The 14,397-nt window shown below is 44.9% G+C and overlaps 1 protein-coding gene across 6 annotated transcripts in view; it reads right to left on the bottom strand.

The window, feature by feature from the left end:
- Window positions 1–14,397, bottom strand: part of HIVEP2 (HIVEP zinc finger 2) — a 145,402-nt gene that overhangs the window by 56,587 nt on the left and 74,418 nt on the right. The gene's annotated exons all lie outside the window — the stretch shown is intronic.

The following is a 14,397-nucleotide window of genomic DNA, read 5'->3' as shown; positions in this document are numbered from 1 at the left end:
ATGGAGCTGACTGAAATGCCCACCTCATTAATACTGAGACAAGAAACCTTCAGTGATCTTCTAGTGACCACACACTCCAACGGGCCTGGCTATTCTGATTTTGTTGAGGACCGTTGTGAACACACAGACAACCACAGCATGAATTTTGCCCAGGGCACTTTCTTTCAGGCTTCCCTGTGTCCTTGAACGCCCACACGTGAGATGCCACCCCAGGTGACGTGACAGGGATGGGGGATGAGTGTGGGCATCCCAGGGTGGATATGCTCCTGGACAGGGCAGCACCCCAGGGGAGCACAGGGTCCCCACAAGAAGTGCAGCTCATCTCACCCCTTCTCCTGCTGTCTGTCCTGGCTGTGATGCTGAGCCCTGGCTGGCCACCATCTCAGGGCAGTCGGGTCACTGCAGCAGGAGAAGGTACCTGCTCCTCAAGGGTTTACAAATGTCATGGCAGAGGAGCATGCTAGAGGACCTGGACAGGAAAATCTCAAACGTAGCACACTGGACTTGCAGATCCTTGCCCATGGCCTGACCATAGTGGCACTGAAGCCAACAGCAAACCCCCCTCTGCTTCCAGCAAGTGGTACGGCTGCCCACGCTGCCCCCCACACAGGGCAAAGCCTCTCCAGCATGGGGTGGGCGACGTGTGGCACCTCCACCTCTAGCAGAGTGGGGATGTGAACTGGTGTAAACGGGGTGCCAAAAGGTGAAGGGCAAAGCAGGCCTGGAACCAGTTAGCAATAAAACGCATATGCTTATGCTTTTTTTTTCCCCTGTAATGTTTGCTATCAGCTACAAAAACAAATAGCAAATGGTAATGTGTTACTGACCGGCAATGTCAACAGTGGTCTATATAGGCATCTGAGTATATAAAATAACATATGCTCTGGCTCCAGACCCTGAAACTTTATCACATCAATATAAAACTTTCTAGGAAATGATCTGGATGTGGAGCCAGGAACCACTTTTGAACCTTTGAACAGACAGGGCCCAATACGGTTTTAATCTGTGGGTGAAACCTTGGCACAGCTGGACTCAAGGGCAAAACTCTGTTTTTAGCAGGGCCAGTATTTCACTCGCTATTTTTACAACTGGCCTGAGAAAAGTTCCAGTCAAAAAACAATGCAAAGCAATAAAGAAGTCATGAGTCCTTATTCCCCCATCCTTCAGCAGGACCTAGGGGTGCTCTGGATTGTAGCATCCTCTCCCTGGAGTGGCATGGATACCTTCCAGCCCCCACACAGGTCACCCTCTGCTCTTACAGGCCTAACTGGCTTCAGTGGCGCTGGCTACACATGCGCAGTTATTTTTAATTAATGTGCATTGTGAATCGGTTTATCTAATCCACAACCCAAAACCAAGGTTCTTTATTCCCATTTACACTAAATCCTCTGAACAGTGCCCTGGCAGGAGCAGAGGGGACTTTCATGAAAAGAGAATGAAGCTGTAAGTGAAAGATGTCATTTATGAAGCAAAATCACACTGCTGCTGCTCCGGCTTCATAAAGAGTATTTAAACTGAAATCCATGAGGAACACTACATGCCATTTTCCCTAATTTCTTTTTTAGCTCTTAACTAATGGGAGCCAGCGTCTTCCCTCACACTGTGGTAACCTCACTGTCTTCAGCAGCGTTCCTCAAAGGATACTTCAGCCTCTGATCCAAGTGTGAAAGGCTCCCCCTGATTCCATTGAAGGCTGGATCAGTTTGTAAGTCTTTAAGAAGCCTAATCGTTACTTACAGTTAGGCAAAATATTATCCAGAGCAAGATCTGGTTAAGGACAGCAAGATTTTGCCTAGGCAGCACTACTGCATCTCCTTACTAACCTGCCACCTTACAGCAGCGCTGGCGCTGGCGAACAGGACGTGGTCTGAGGGAACGGCCAACCTGCGGAGTCTCTTAACAACCCCAGATAATGTGTGTGCCATCAAACAGGATTTTACTGCCCAATTAAAGCTCCCAGAGGCATTGTTGAGATACTAAACCCAGGAACTTTTAATTTGCTTTTATCACCGCGTTAGTAGAATTTGTGCAATCCTTGGTTCTTTGGCAGCAAAAGTAAACGAGCGCGCCTTCGACGACTGCCCACCAAAGACAGAGCGCGGTGCGACCACCGCTGCTGAGCCTTTGCTGGTATTCGGTCGTATCTGGTCATGACTCTCCTCACCTCCTGCAGTTGTTTGCCAGCCATGGAGACTAAGATGAAAAAAGCACATGAGAAGGGAAACGGGAGGATGAGAAGCACGGCATGTCTTACTGCTTGGAAGAGGTTTTTTCTTCAATTTGAACTTTGTATCTTGGACACTTGGGGATTAACCTTTTACGGGGGACCTGGAAACACGCAGGCAGAAGTGCTCTGATAATGACTCTTACACCATCTGCTTTCGAAAGACTGCTGGCTTCTCCCTTGGCAACTCCCCTAATCATTTTGTAATTGTAAATCTACACCATCAGTGGTGAAATAAAAATGGAGCTGTAGGCATCGGCATCATCTGACCATAAAGATTAATTCATTTCATGGATCAACAAGAAGGAGGACTTTGTTTTGCCTTATATATCTGTTACACCAACACTGTAAGGTCAGTTGGGGGTAGGGGGGTAACAGGGAGGTTCCTGTGCACTTTACGAGGTAATAAAATATCAGAAATCTCATGTGTATTTTAATCAGAAACCGAAGTTTAAAGAAAGCAACTGGATAATACATATTTTTTTATTGCAGACTATTCAAAGGTTCTGAAATAGCACAATAAATGGACAAAATTGCCTCAAGAGTAAAAAAGGCAAATAAAGCCAGGCCCGTGTTAGTCCTTAACTGGCTTGTAGCAGATAGCGTTCCAGCATGGACCCTACCATGGTTTGGGAATTTACCTAAAGCCTCAGTTTGACCAGGTCTGTAAGAAAGCCAGGTGCCATTCAAATTGCAGCCAGGTTCCAGGATTGTACAGGATAGTGTCTATCAAAGAAGAGCCAGGCAACGCCGGTAGAAAAATGTGCACATTTCTGTAGCGTACCACCCAAGGGCTTGAATTCATGGCTGGTAACGCAAAGCAGTGAGGCTATATGCAAATCTCCCACTTCTCCATGGGTTCAAAACCCCCTTTATAGATGTTTTCTTACTAAATACAATGAATTGACCATGCAAGCTTCTGCACTGTAGTATGTAGAGACTGTGAACCTGTGTGGATTTTCTAATGCTCTCTTTGTCCCCTTTCTCCTTTTCAAACACAGAAAGTCTGGAGAACTCTGTGAATTACAGTCTGTAATGGGAGAAGTAAGAAGTCTAAAATTTGCTTGATTGCAGCTATGATGCATTAAGCTCCAGGCATCAATCTCAATCTCAGTACTTTTTCTCTCAATGGGCAATATTTTACAGTTATCGCTCTCTAAACAAAGCACAATTTATTATACACACAATTTGATAGCTACAGCAGCCAAGACTAGAAGCAAAAATGTCTTCCTACTTGAGGAGGGTAAAAGCAATGTCATACTTTAAATTGACTTCATGTGATCAATGGCAGAACACAATCATCTGAGAAATGACGTTCATGTCCTGATCAAATGCAATCATACCGTATGCAATTGAATTTGGAAAAAGTGGAAGAAAATTATTCCCATTACTTTACTGGTGTTCTTAATGCGTTCACACAAATCATCTGTGAATAGATGAATTAAAATACTTACAGTGTCTCTACCTTTGCCCTCTTAATTCCAGGTCATTCTGGCAGCTCTCGATACTGCAGAAATACACTTTCCTACAAGCAGTTTTGATGAAATTAATGGATCAAATCTTGATCTACCTCCAAAGTTAAAGGGATATAATTTATTTTTTGAATCAAATGTCTCTATGCTGTAAACATCTTCGTCTTTATTACTAAAGCAGAAAGACATTTGAAGCCTAATTTATTTTTCAATACTGCTTTTCCCAACCCCTCCACATTTTTCTCAATAGGAGTGTGATAGTCCATTTAAATTTTGTTTATTGACAGCTTTTCTTCATTTTGGTATCCTGCATGCTAGCACCATGTTGCAGATCCACACACAAAGAGCACCAAGAAATCTCTGTAAAATTTTAATTTGTTGAAATGTATACATGCATGAATTTATATGCATACATACACGTGTGTATGTACCTAAATATATGTCTGTATGTATGCATATGTGTGTATGTATTCATACAATATAAATAAAAATAGCCATATTTACTAACACGCGTGTATGTTAGCAGAGCTGGTTTTATTGTCTCTCAGGCTCTGCAGAAAGTTAGCAATCAGAACAAAATTTACCTAAATGATGTATCATGACAAATAAATGACTTTTGGAACATCACCTATGAACTTTTTTTGTTTACTTTACGCATAGTTGATTCACTTTATTAAAATCAAGCACATCATTTCTTCCTTAGATCCTCCCTACATTATCTCCTCTATCCCTAGAGCCCACTCTGCGCAGGATCTTATTTTGCTGCCACCGCTGGAACTATGATTTTGGGTTACTTTTTTTTCACTTCAGCCAGGAGCTAAATTAGCAAGAGCACATCCCCCTAAGTATAGGTCCATAACCTCACTGCAAATAACAGTTTAGACACTGCCAGCTGAGATCAGTGCCCTCGCTAACCAGGCTTGATGCTTTTAGACAATGGTCAGGCTGACAATTGACACAGTGGTCATATACCCACGTTGCTCAACTCTTTTGCCCAGCCTGCTGCTGCCAAGAGAAGAGGGCTGTTTGTGCAGGCGGCTGGCAGCAAGATGTGAGTGCATCTGGCGATCCTCCAAGAGTGGGCAGAGAAGGCGAAAACATCAGGCCTCAGCCGAGCCCAAGATAGGATTCCAGGTAAAGCTCACGCTCTACGCAATCCAAACAGGCTTCAGCAAAATCATCATGAGGAACCTCCTACACCGAAGGAGGCTCTCCTTCCTTCTTTGAATGACTACCCTGCTGTGACACCCTTCATTGGGAAAAACCAAACCAGCCAGGCACACAGTGAAGAAACTGAGGCAGAGCCACTCGTAGCCACCAAGCAGGCAGGCTGCAGTGTGGCAGGTGTCCTACAAGCCCATGACAATGACTTGAGCTGTCAAAATCATCTCCATCTCCATGGAAAGACCATCGCAAGTTCAAGCCCATGGCAGAGCGATGGCAGCAGCACTGGACAATCTGAGTGTGTTCATCTACCGATGAACACTAACTTGCCCCTGAGAAAATGGCAACAAGTCAGACGTGCAGGACACAAGGAGTGAAGTGTGATGCCTGGGAACAACAGAAATTTGTCAGCAGGGAAAATAATCTAAGGACTTGGGGTCTGTTTACATAGTTTTGGTTGTTGTTACCCGCAAAATCTAAGCCAACGTTCTCTATAAAATAAAGCTAAGACCTCAGTGAGGCTGGTGCTAAGTCAAAGCACAGACTTCATTCAAGGCGCTCTGGATTTACACCAGGCAAGCTGAGCTCGGTCCCTGACACTATGCTCCTGGTTGCAAAAACAACTTGTACAGCACAGGATACACTACTGTCGTTTCAGGTCGGCAGCCACAATGAAGCACAATCACTGGCAGCTGACTGTCTTAAAAATCCGAATGGGCCACCAAAACACCTCTGACCGCACACTTTGTTAGCACTTCTGCTGGACGCTGTGTGAGCTCTTTACAAGGAGATGAGTGGTCTACCTCACCGTCCCTTGTTACTGCCACATCTAGAAAGGGACTGTTCAAAGTGCCCTCCTTCCCAGTACCTCCACGCTGGTCCTCCAGGTCTAAAGACAGACAAGAGGAAGGCAGCCGTGGAGTCTTTGGTCCTCCTCGGTGAGGCACGATCCCTCTGCACTGATGTCACTCTGCTCTTGGTGTGTGCTCAGTAAGTCAGTAATTTGTCATGAGCGTGGGCCCTACCCATACATGGCAGGCTGGAGGAGGAATGACCTCAAACTCCGCTTCTAATCCAGGGGGCGTTGCCGAAGCACAGCGTTTGAGTTTGATGCATGAAGCGCAGAGATATTTTCAGCTCCTGAATCACACTTTTGGCTCCACAGCTAACTTGAACTTCTCCTTAGTTTTGTTTGCAATTTTTCACCTTCTGCAATCACCATTGACTCTCAGAAAATGAGCTGGTACGTTAAAGGAAAAAAACACCCAAATGGTCATCAATATGAAGATTTTTTTAAAATCACTTTTATTTTAACAACTTCTATTTTATTCTCTTGCATGTGTGGAGGAGTGGAGTTAAACAAATTACTAAGAGATAAGTGGTGCATCACCAATGTCTGGTTTCTTTATTTCATGTTCTAAATATATGCTATTAAACGCTGCCAGTGAATGTTTTCTAATGATTTTGGTGTCCAACACAAGAATGAAACAGTCTGAAAAATAAGGCAGTGCAACAGCAAGCAGTTAGCCTGGATACAGCTACAGGAGAGCTTTTAGCTATATATTGTATAGCTGAAGCAAAACCATTTTGCTATACTTGTCCCGTGAAATCATATTTATTTGACCACAATTCACAACCATAATTTGTAACTGGCAGTAATGAGAAAGCAAACCCTCATTTTACAATAGAAAGGCAATAAGTTTTAATTGGCATATCCTGCCGATTACAACTGCATCACCTCTCCGTCACTGCGGCCTGAGTCTAGTCTCACCGAATTCAACAGGAAAGCTCCAGCAGACAAATTATGCAAGCTCAGTCACAGCTAAGCAAGTCGTTTAAGCATATGCTTAATTCCATCTCTAATCAGTAAAGCCAATTCAGCAAAGCAAAGCATGTGCTCAAGCCAAAAGTGAATACGTAGCGTGCATCTTTCTGAATATGGGTTTTTCACAGGCTGAGGATGTTGCACAAAACTTCCCTTGATTTCCTTCAGAGCTCATCATGCTGGAAGACGGTAGAATTCAGCTGTTAATCAAACTGCAAATTAAGCATCTAAGGTACTAGCATTTTTGACTCATCCATAGATTGGTTAAGCAAAAACAAATTAAAAAAAAGCCATGGGACGTGTCCTTGGAGTGGACACAGCTATACAGACATGCTACCCATGGATTGCAGGGGACCAGAGAGGCGGAAGGAGATAACACAGAAAAGATGAGGTGAGAAGCTAGCATAGGAAATCCCATACGTCCAGAATTGCTGATGAGCGCCTCTGAGCCTTTTCAGAGAGTGAACTGGGAGCTTTCTTATCCACTGGAAGAAGAGCAGAAAATAATGGGCATTTTAACTCCTCGGTTTCAATTTCCCTCCCGTGGGAATGAGGGAAGAGTAGGGACAACATACACACCGCTTCAGTAAGGAATGCAGCTCTTTCCTTGATGCACTGACGTAGCTGGGCAGCCTCTAAAGTCATCTGAAACCTTTTCCTTTCCTTTAAATTTCCTTTAGTCTTAGCAAACAACATTAATCTAACAGAGACAACGTCCAGGCAAGCACGGATCCCCGGGAGCATTCCTCGACTGCAGACGAGTGGGAAAGGAAAAGCCTGTTGCGAACAGCGGGGTTGGAACCGGTCACGGGGAACTGACGCTCGGCAGCCGGCTGCACCGCGCGCCTGCCTCTGCCCCAGATGGAGGGGCCTTATCTACCTTCGCGTTTCGTCTCAGAGATCAGGAATCAATCAATCACAAACGCCGCGGGGCTGCCCTAAATTAGCTTCGGCTACCCCGGGCTGCTTCTTCCCAAGCGGGTTCCCCCCGGCTGACGGCTGGGGGGGACGTGGGGAGGGGAGCGCTGCAGGCCAGGCTCTACCTGTTCTCCAGCTCCTCCCGGCTGCGGGGGACAGGGGACAACCCTCTGATCCCTGCTCTGTCTGAGATTACAATCTGTCCCTGCCCCAGAGGCGCTGCGAGCTGTGGAGTAGAACTGTTAGCAGAAATCCAACAACTCCGGCAAAATAACGCATTATGCAAACATCTCCTCTCTTCCCAGATGACACAACAGGGAGCACCAAGCACAAACAAAAACCGACCAAACAAAGCGCAGAGGCATTGTGGAAAAAAAATAAAATCGTTTAGCAAAGAGCTTCTCTGCTCTCCTTACAGCCATTAGGCCAGCGATAATGCTGAAATGGCTGGCCAGCCCTGGAAATTGGATAAACTGAGACACAGAAGAGACAATTGAAAGCAAGGAGACAGACGGCAAAAATAAGCGAGACAACAGATGGAAAGCAGAAACGCAATGTCTAAACTGCAGCTGTAATTCTGCTAGTAACAAGCACGTTTAAGCGTAGATCGGCTGGCGTTCCAGTTTTGGGGAGGGCAGGAGTTTTCTTTTTTTTTTTTTTATAAAAAGAAAAACAACTTGTTAGCAAAACTGCCGTGGGTTCTCCCCAGATAGCTTGTGGGACAGGAAAATTATTTCTCTGCATACCTAGGAGGGAAATGGTGCTTCTAAGAAAGGCGAAAATTCTGACACCCTCTGGTGTCCTGGTTGCCCTACTACTGCTGGGGGTGGAGAGGGGGTCACATCATTAAAATCTATATCCAGAAGTGCCAGAGCTGCGTTTGAGATGCTGCTGGCCAGGGGTCAGCCACAGGAATTGTTCCGAGCTCTCCTGTGGCAGCGCCGCTTCCTTAGCCTTGCTCCTTTACTAGCACGGCTGTTACAATTAGGCAGGAGAAGGGTAGTTATTGTTCTAGCAACATTCTATAGACTAATTTATCAGGTTTTTTAGCAGGGTTTTAGTACAGTTTTGATAACACGCTAGTATAGGAAAGAAGGATTTCCACATTGGCCAAAGAAACGGTTGTGGCAAGACTACCTATTTTTAACACGGTTTATTCCTAGCACTATTTCAGACACAGCATTTTCTCTCCCATCTGTTGACACAGTTGTTTTGTTTCTTTAAAGACACAGTTGTCTGTCTCTTGGGGGAAAAAAAAAACCAAAACAAAACAAAAACCAAACCACAACCCACCTTCAATAGTTGCAGAGAAAAACATGAGACTGAAACCCAATCAAACAGTGATCTGGTCAAAAGGTAATGCTGGCAAAGCCTTACGACTGAAATATAGAGCAATTCTTCAGATGCCTCTTAAAATTTACATCAGGTTTGGGCCTCTGTGGTATTGTAAGTGCAATTGTGGATTTTTAAAATTCCAATCTTGTATCTCAACAACTAACTAAGATGGTTTATTGATCTAAGGAGTCTGACTGCGAACCTGCCACGGGAGCGACACACTGGTGTGCTCAGGAGGAATGCTGCCACAAAAGCACCGAGCAAGATGCAAATGCTTTCTTTAATAAAGGAAGGAAAATGTAATGAGAGCACCAAGTGGAAAAAAAACAAACCCCAAGGTCTGATAAAAATTAAACTGGTGTACCAGGACAAAACATTAAGCAATCTTTCTGACACTTGGGTTGCCAGGCTGTTTTCTCTGATTTTTGGTGATAATTTTTTTTCCTCATTGGACTGATGGAGTTCATGGTTATGATCTCCCAGGCAATCTGAAAACCTTGTCTCCTCTCAAAGAGCATTTCGGGCAGCCTGAGAGTTTGCAGGTGGAAGCAAATAAAACTGAAGCATGGCTGAGGTGGGACCTTTGCAGATCACTAAAGCAACCTCAGTTCTTGTAGGACAGCCTATGTGCTGGGAAAGTTGCAATATGAAAACCTGATATATTAAAGGTCAAGACTCCAATACAGAGCAGACTCATCTGTATTGTGTTTTAATTTCTTTTTACGCTGAGAGGTGCCTGGGGACCTGAAGAGGTGACAGAAAGATAAATCACGCGTGACAAACTGGAACAGAAGACAAGGCTGTATCCAGAATAGGCGAGCTCTGCCGGTGCAGCTGTCCCAGCAAACTGTACTGACAGCGTGTTCCCAGCACAGCCCTCATTCGTACCAGCAAAATCATGTTATTTGCTGGCACAGCTTTTTCCTGAGGTGCCTCTTCCCTCATCCAGCAAGCGAAAAGTGTTTCAGTAAAAGTAAAGGTTTGTCCTAAGTGTATCCACAGTGAGAGCTTTTGTGTCAGCCAGGGATCAAGTCAAGGACTAGGCCTCTTTACGCTTTTGGCCAAGACAGCTATTACAGCAAAGAGCTGTAGAAAAGGCATGTTCCTCCTTTGGCTGGAGTGAGAAGTCCTTTGTAAAAGGCTTCAATGCTGGCCTCTGACACTTAACGCGAATCTTACGTTCTCATTTGCTTTTGCAGAAATCCAGAGATAAAATATCTCACCACCCCTGCCCCGATTGGAATAATTACAGCATTTCCACAAGCAAAAGAGGTCTCCAGCATGCCTGCAATTGACCCCAGCTGTGGCTCCACCACTGTTCTGGAGGAGAGGGCTCACCCTCCCTGCTGAGTGCCCTTCCCTGGGGCCCTGGGAAGGAGGAAGCAGCCACGGGCTCCGTGCCACTGACTCCTGCAGGCACAGCCTTCTCCCTGGATGGAGAAGGGAGGACCACGATGTACAGCAACACAGGAAAAATTATGCCAAACCAAGTGCCTGGGATTAGGTGTGCAGCTTTAAGAAAGCAACCAAATTCACTAAGATGATGAAAAATACAGCTGATTTAAGATGCCTTTTAAAGGAATTTGTGGATCTGCTTTCAGGAGCTGTATGAAAAGATATTTTCCAGTTGTGCTATATGGTATGACCTAGTGGTCACAATCACCCAAGTGATTGACGATTTTAACACTGCCGTCTATGAATTTCATTGGAGAATGGACAGTGATTTTAACATGCCCTTGAGGAAATTAAGATCAGCGAGGCATCTGGCAGCATATTGATACACGGCTTTCAGCCCGTTAAAAGGGCTTACCTGCTTACCTGCCTTTGGTTTGGCAATGTCTAGAGCTGTGGTCCTTGGCCACCTAGTATTATCTCCTTTCTTTATAAGGCATGCAGTACGTATTTCTGGAAGGTTGGACCTAATCCAGGCTACTATGGTTTCCATGGACAGGAAGCTTGAAGGTTTGGAATTAAAACGGCAGGAGGCTGAAAAGAAAATTGAGGACCTGGAAATAACAACCGATGGTCCTGACGCAATCATCACCAAGAACACTGCAGCTCTGAAAAATTTAATCAACAGCCTGGAGAATAATCTCAAATAAAGGGCTAGGTTTTGGAGGACAGTGGAAAGCTCCTGCAAGTACAGTTACCAGACAGCTTCTGGTACTCTTTTGCATATGAATTTCAATCGGTTCTCCACAGCATCACGTAGGAAAACACACAATACAAAAGCTTGTAGCTATCTATCTGATCTACCCCAGGATGTCTCATTGAAAGGAAGATTGCTGCTGGCGAAGACCTATGACAGAAGCCTTCTTCCTCTAGCTGTGGAAGCTGAAGGTGGTCCTATCCCCACTTGTTTCTGTCTGGATGGACGTTTCCTACCTCAGTCAGTGTGAGCCCTCCACTGACCTTCAGCCAAAGGCAACCCAGATGGCTTTGCCTGGAGTAAGAAACAGAGCACTTCCACAGCTCTTTCAACAAGTACAGTGGTGGTGTGGTAATTTCAAGCTAGTAAGCAATCATGATCCATGGGCAGAGTGTCATCTTCAACCTCTGTGGCCCCTTGCAAAGGCAACACCTGTCCACCATCTGAGATTTGAAGCATAGGTAAAGAGTTATAGAAAAGGCAAGATGGAAAGTTTCAGTTTCTGTGTCACTACAGTACTAGCTAAAGAAATAAGTTTACCAGCAACCCTACTGAACTTAAAAGCCCTAAGTAACAATTATCCATGATGCGGTACTTGACAGAAGACTCATTACTTTAGGGCAGACACACAAGTTTTGTCCTGAATTTTCAGGACTCGTGCATGTTGTTGTAGGCAAAGTACCACCCTGATATCCTTTTGTGATGGCCAAGACAACAGAGTCAGAATAAAATAAAAAGACTCCAAAACAGTGTACTAAACCAATCCCTCTCTAAACTACCTTTATTTACTATCGCCAGAAAGGTCACTCAAAAGCACTGTATTTTAAAGAAGAGAATTATTGACCTTTGAAACATAAATGGCAATGCAGGTGAGCAGAGCCTCCACTGAATTTATTCATGTCTGTGTCCAAGAGTCAGGTGCCAGATCACATGGATACCCTACCACTGAATGACAGAAAGAGGCCTTACAGCTGATATTCATCAATGATCTGGATGAGGGGATAGAGTGCACCCTCAGCAAGTTTGCGGATGACACAAAGCTGGGAGGGGTGACTGACACACCAGAAGGCTGTGCCACCATACAGAGAGACCTGGACAGGTTGGAGATTTGGACAGAGAGGAACCTTATGAAATTCAACAAGGGCAAGTGTAGGGTGCTGCACCTGGGGAGGAATAACCCCATGCACCAGTACAGGTTGGGGGCTGACCTGCTGGAGAGCAGCTCAGCTGAAAGAGACCTAGGAGTCCTGGTGGACAACAGGATGACCATGAGCCAGCAATGTGCCCTTGTGGCCAAGAAGGCCAATGGCATCCTGGGGTGCATCAGGAAGAGTGTGGCCAGCAGGTCAAGGGAGGTCATCCTCCCCCTCTACTCTGCCCTGGTGAGGCCGCATCTGGAGTACTGTGTCCAGTTCTGGGCTCCACGGTTCAAGAAGGACAGGGAACTGCTGGAGAGGGTGCAGCAAAGGGCTACCAAGATGATTAGGGGATTGGAACACCTCCCTTATGAAGAAAGGCTGAGGGATTTGGGTCTCTTCAGTCTGGAAAAAAGACGTCTGAGGGGGGATCTTATCAACACTTATAAATGCTTAAAGGATGGGTGTCAGGAGGATGGGGCCAGGCTCTTTTCAGTAGTGCCCAGTGACAGGACAAGAGGTAATGGGCACAAACTTGAGCATAGGAAGTTCCACCTAAACATGAGGAGGAACTTCTTTTCTTTGAGGGTGGCAGAGCACTGGAACAGGCTGCCCAGAGAGGTGGTGGAGTCTCCCTCTCTGGAGACATTCAAAACCTGCCTGGACACGTTCCTGTACAACTTACTCTAAGGTGACCCTGCTGTGGCAGGGGGGTTGGACTAGATGATCTCCAGAGGTCCCTTCCAACCCTATGGTTCTATGATTCTACGATTCTATGATGTAGAGACTGACATGGATTAGCTAAACCTGGTTTCTGAGGGTGTTTCCTATTAATGTGGAGTATCTTCAAGGCCTGGTTGGTTGCCCCAGGAACCAGACAAATGGAAAAATTGGTTTTAAGCTGCCTTTGCTCTCTCTGTTGTGTTCAGCAGAGCTTTAGTGCAGCTGCAGGCAAAAAACTGAGGACGGCAAGGTGGCAATTTCACCGAGACTTGTCCCCTTAAAACCTCAAGGATTTGATTCTACTTTAGGGCTTCTGCTCAAAAATTAATAAAAAACAGGAAAATGGTGAGAGGCCACACTGACTGTAGAAAGTCCAACTGGGGAAAACCTGCCCTAGGAAAGGAGCCAAGAAAGTGCACGGGACCTAAAAACAATTGCAGATAACACAGTCAATATGCCAGACAGCAAAAATGTTTCTGTCAGGAAAACATAGTGCCACTGCTAAGAAACATAAGAAATCAAGTTAAAGGCTTTTCATGAGGAATAAAAAGCACAGCAAACAATAGTGATCATTCAGAAGCTCAGACACAATTAAAGACTAAGAAAGGCGGTAAGTTAGAAAAAAAAAAAAGGACAAAAAAGACCCCTACTGAATTCTACATCTCCAAAAAGTTATTCAAATTCGTACTTGAGTATTTCTAGAGATGAGTACCACCGATTCTGATTCAGGAAGTTACAACAGATATATTAAAATTCAGTCAATTATATCCCAAACTGTTATCGTGCTGTTCCAGAACCTCTGTGACCAGCAGAAACCACTTAAGTGATAAAAGAGCAAGCACTCAAAGAAAACAAGGTATTTTTCCATCAATCAGGACTACTTCACAGGAGACAAGCAGAATTAGGAGACCCCAGGAAAAGGCTCCAGGCGGGCTCACTATGCCAGATCTACCCAGCGTGCCTGCAGCACACAGTAAAGCACTTCTCACCGCTTCTCTAAGGATTGCTTACTAATATGCCAATCCTACAGTAGTTTCAAATGGGATTTAAAGGGGATAAGTAAATGGAGTCAAAATTACCTTTGCTGGGGCTACTCTTTTCCTTTCATTCTGACAAGTGAAAGAAATCCTTAACTTGAAGGGCAGATCTAGGTTTCGGCATCTACGTTCCAGTGTTTTTCATATCATTTCATTACGACTAGTCCTGGCAACAAGCAGTAAAGTCCCCAGTGGGTTTGCAGATCATCACAGCAACATGATTAGGAAGCTTGATCCAAGTATCGTAAAAGTCAACGGAACTTGGATTGAGCCCAAAGAGAAATGATTTTCCCTGCTATGGATGGTTACCTATACATTACGCTGCTTCTATCGATAAAAATGAATCTTTCTTCATGCACTGATTTTAATTACTTAACAACAGAGCCTGCTTTTGAACAATATAGTGTCATGAAA

The sequence above is a fragment of the Chroicocephalus ridibundus genome, chromosome 3 (genome assembly GCF_963924245.1).
Source record: "Chroicocephalus ridibundus chromosome 3, bChrRid1.1, whole genome shotgun sequence".
NCBI classification, from domain to species: domain Eukaryota; kingdom Metazoa; phylum Chordata; class Aves; order Charadriiformes; family Laridae; genus Chroicocephalus; species Chroicocephalus ridibundus.
Note: the sequence above shows the minus strand (reverse complement) of the source record. Positions and strands in the feature narration are given on the sequence as shown.